The 4,706-nt window shown below is 46.8% G+C and overlaps 1 long non-coding RNA gene across 1 annotated transcript; it reads left to right on the forward strand.

Moving 5' to 3' along the window:
• Nucleotides 1-3,724, forward strand: LOC148002676 (uncharacterized). The gene is made up of 2 exons (XR_015633637.1): nucleotides 1-107; nucleotides 1,708-3,724. It is a non-coding gene; the product is annotated as an uncharacterized LOC148002676 (long non-coding RNA).
• The last annotated feature ends 982 nt before the right edge of the window (nucleotides 3,725-4,706 follow it).

Consider the following 4,706-nt stretch of genomic DNA (forward strand, 5'->3'; position numbering starts at 1 on the left):
GCCCTAACGAGGTGAAAGGCACTTCTGAAGTCGGGCTTTCAATGATCCCCTAAAAGCTGTCTTCTGACCGCCACACTCACACCCGCGTGCACGTGCATAGGAAGGAAGTGAGTACATTTTAAATGGTTTAAATAAATAGATAAAGCGATTGGTTTACATTTAACCTCTATGTATTTGGGGAGGGAGGACGAGGCGGCCACGCCTCGCGCCACACCCCACACGTAGAGGTCGGAGGAAAACTTGCCAGAGTCTGTACTCTCATTTCACCAAATGGACCCTGGAGTCGACCTCAGGTCCTCGGATTTGACTCCAGGAACCTTTACCTGAAGAGCCTTCCAGCTTTTAAATGACTTTTTAAAATGTTAAATATTGACAAAAGCAAAGCCAGGTGTGGTGGTGCATGTCTTTAACCCCAGCACTCGGGAGGCAGAGACAAGATCTCTGTGATTTCAAAACCAGACTGGTCTACACAGCTAGTTCAGGCTAGCAAGGACCACAAAGTAGTGAGACCCTGGCTCAATTTTAAAAAAAGAAAAAAGGAGAAGAGAAAATATTACGGCTAAATTTGGGGGAAACGTTTACTTTTTTTTTTTTCCCGGAGCTGGGGACCGAACCCAGGGCCTTGAGCTTGCTAGGCAAGCGCTCTACCACTGAGCTAAATCCCCAACCCCCCCCCCCCTTTTTTTTTCTATTTATAGTGTTTGCTATATTTTTAAAAAAAAAAAGTTTGAAATTTGAAATTCGCTGGCCCAGAAAAAGGAAGATTTTTAGAGGAAGAACAAAATAGTTGAAGAAAGTTAGGTGGTGGTGGGACACACCTTTAATGCCAGTACTCAGGAGGCAGAGGCAGAGGCAGGTGGATTTCTGAGTTCGAAGCCAGCCTAGTCTACAGAGTGAGTTCTAGGACAGCCAGAGCTACACAGAGAAACCCTGTTTCAAACAAACAAACAAACAAGTGAATAAATAAATAAAAATAAATAAAATTCAATATGGAATAATGGGCTTGTTTATTTTTACATAGAGAATTAAAACTTGACTGAATTTTTGATAGCTCAGGTCACAGAACATATCAGGATTTTCACAATCAGTATTTGATTTTATAACATCATTTCTAATGGTTCGTTTTTGTAAAAATGTACTATAAGATAGCAGAAATGTGTTTGATATTTTACTCTAACCCCAAGGCAAAATTCACAACATGACTATTAGGAATAGAATTAAGCCCTCAGAGTTGGGGCCCTGGGTAACACTATATTAAAACAGGAAAACAAAATTTGTGTTCTTAATATAATTCTGACACTACTATGTTGGTCTTTTTTTTTTTTTTTTACTCTCCCATCTGCCTAAGGGGTCAGACTTGCAGTGAGTTTGAGGCTGGCTTGTTCTACACAGAAAGATCTAGTGTATTTTATTTTTAAGAAATGTGTTTTAATTAAAAGGAAAGGCTTTTCTTTGTTCTGTTTTGTTTTGTTTTGTTTTGTTTTTCTGAGTTTTTTTGCTCATTTCTCAGTCAACATATTAGAACCAAGTTTCCACTTGACATGTAGCTCTGAGTCAGCCTCTCTCCTATAATCCCAGCACTTGGGAAACTGAGGCAGGACTTGAGCTCAATTTTGTGGCGTTGAGTTGGGGGTGGGGGGAAGCTTCTAACTAGGATTGATCCTCGAAGTTAAAGTTGTTCGCTTCTTCCTTTCCCCCAATCCACAGCACGCTCCGCCCCCAAGGTAGGAAGATTGTACTGGTCTCGCAGAGAACTCACTACTGTGGTGTGTGTGGTGGAGGGAGCAGCTGGTGGTATCAAGGTGCTGGCTGTACCGGATAAAGAAGCACTACAGGCCAAGCTGTCCCGTATCTGCAAGGCCCAGACTCCCCTGCCGTCTGCGTGGAATTCAGAAGAAGGCAAGGAGTTGGGGCTAGCAGGCTGAGTGCCGAGCCTGGGCCAGAAGGCTCCCCAAAAGCAAGTTTTCTGTTTGGTATCTTCCATTACAAGCTTCAAAGGGGGAGACAACCAGGTTAGAATGGCCTTGATGGGAAGAGGGCCTGAAGGACAGAGTATTGTGACTGTAACTGAGAGACCTCTACTGCTGTGAATTGCTAAAATCAGAGGCTGCCCACATGGCCCACAGCAAGATGGGAAAGTGAGAAGCTCCAGGGTCCCTGCAGGGAGCCCTGCTCCTGCTCAGGCTCCCCTGGGCAGGACTCTGATTGAGAGATCTTGGGCTGGGAACATCTGTGTGACCAGGTCACCAGCTGGAAGTAATCTAGGTTGGTGCCTCTGGTGCTCGTGGAGGTGTAGGGGTGGGTCTCCCTGAGAAGCTTCCACAGCTGCAAGCCTCAGTTTCTGAATTTCCGAGTGGATGTGGGGTGGAGGTGGGGGTGGGGCGTGGGGAGGTGGTTCAGCTTCAGAATTTGTTCCTGGTGTCCTCTGGTCATACTTTCTCTCAGGCGCCGGTCTCCCATTCTTACTCCACCATCGGAGTTTCACCTCTAGCTTCTTCCAGGGCACCTGCTCCCCAACCCTCTCACACTGTGGCTCAGGAGGAGGAAACACAGACCCTGCCACCGCTCAGCCTGCTGCAGCAGCTCAGCACCTGTTGGAAATACCTTGCTTTTGCAAGATTCTGCTAAAATAAGGATAAAAGGACAAGCTACATGGGAGGAAATACTTGCAAACCAACCACACTAGTATCTAAAATACTTCAAAAGTCTTCAATAACGCAAAAGGGAATGCTAAAACACGAGCTAACTCCCGTACTGTGAAAAGGAGGCAAAGCGGCAATGCTATGCGCCTTCCGAATTGTGAGATTCGATTCGACCCAATAGTGTTAAAGTGACATTTTGTATCCTTTACTCCCAAGTCAAACAGACCTGTGGATTTGTCACCAGCTCTTTCTTTTGCAAGCAGTCACTCTGTGAAAGCATTGGAGTGAGGATGGAGGGACAAACAGGAGGGCCATTTCCTCCTGCAACCTGGAGTGTCAAAACTTTTCATTTATTTTACAGACTATTTGATTGTTACCCCCTTCTGTTCATAGTTAGAATATGGGATTTGAGGGTCAGTGAGAGGGCTCAGTAAGCAAAGGTGCTTGCGGCCAATCCCGATAACCTGAGTTCAATGCCCAGGTCCCACAGCACAGGACAAAACTGACTCCTGCAAGTTGTCCTCTGATTTCCATATTCACACACACACACACACACACCTGCCCCCATCCCTACCTCCCCCCACCTCACCCTCACACCCAAGCATGAAAGCCCTTTTAACAAAGAATGTTTCCAACCACCTGGACAGATCAGAAACTGTTTATCAACTGCAGTTCTTTTTACTTGAGTTTTTAAAAAAGAAAATCTTGTTTTCCCATGCAAATTATGCTTTAAAACCACACAGGAGCCAGGCACAGTGCTGGTGAGACACAACCAGTCTTTCATTTTTTTGTTTGTATTATGAAACAGGCCTTCTCTAGGTATCACTGGCTGTCCCAAAACACAGCAGGTAGCACCATCAGTCTTACCCTTAAACAGTGAAAAATAAAATAAGTTGCCAGGCAGTGGTAGCATGCCCCTTTTATCCCAGCACTCAGAAGAGAGAAGAAGGTGGATATCTGAGTTCAAGGCCAGCCTGGTCTGCACAGTGAATTCCAGGATAGCCAGAGAAACCCAATCACAAAAAAAAAAAAAAAAAAAAAAAAAAAAAAAAAAAAGACAAAATAAAAAACTTAACAATGTTCATGTGACTGAGATGAATGTTCGTTAAGGATTGGATGCTTGTGACCATGTTGTGACTGTTAGGACCATTTCCTCAGTGTCTGTGGGAAAGTCTGTGCTTCCCAGGATGAAGACATTTGCAGTTAAGTCTGCCGCAGAGGGTAAACGCAGCGCGTTCAGTGTCCAGCGACGCTCAGAGGATGGCTTCGGCTCTTACAACTGATACAGCATTGGCAGGCGCTGCTCCCCTCTCCCAGCTTCTGGGAGGTGCCTGTCACAAATACAGTTGTCCCCACCTTAGGGATGAGAACAGTCTTCTGACCTGGGAAAAATCCCACTCCCCCACCCCTCCACCCGTGCTAATTCCTGCATGGTGGATTTCACTGATTGGCTGCTGGACTCTGGTGAATCAGTTTCCTTTCTTGCAAAATGGAATCATTCTCATGGAGGAGTGCTGTACGTGGTGGCTCTGTAGTCCCTGGCAGCATCTGGGATACTGAGGTACTGACTCTGGGAATTTGGTTCACCCAGGGAGTAATGGAGGGGTTCTCTCCACCACTCCACATCTCCCTCAAAGTGGAAAGACTGTCACCTCCACCCCATCCACCGTGCTGGTCTGCTGTAAGGGACCTCCAGGGCCCCAGTGACCTAGAGAGAATCTCCCTGGTGTTTCCACTAGCCACAGCTGGAGGACAGAGGTGAGACCTGAGCCAGATGCTCTCACCATGACCAGATGCCAAGATGGGGACCCAACCAGGCTGCTCAATTCCACACACCCTGTCCAGCTACCCTCAGAGCCTCCCACATCTGGTGGGATTTCTGAAGATTATTCCAGGAGGCACTGTGTCCTGTGCCCTGTGTTACTTCCCCTCCCTCAACACGTACTGGGCGAGCCCTAACCTCAGAATGGTGGGTGGGTCCTCCAGGTAGCAGGTGAGAGTCTTCCACAGCCTCTTGCCTGCTGGGTGAGGTGACTGTGCCTCTGGTGCCAACACCAGGCCCCC

The sequence above is a fragment of the Rattus norvegicus genome, chromosome 11 (assembly GCF_021556685.1).
Source record: "Rattus norvegicus strain SHRSP/BbbUtx chromosome 11, alternate assembly SHRSP_T2T, whole genome shotgun sequence".
In the NCBI taxonomy this organism is placed as follows: domain Eukaryota; kingdom Metazoa; phylum Chordata; class Mammalia; order Rodentia; family Muridae; genus Rattus; species Rattus norvegicus.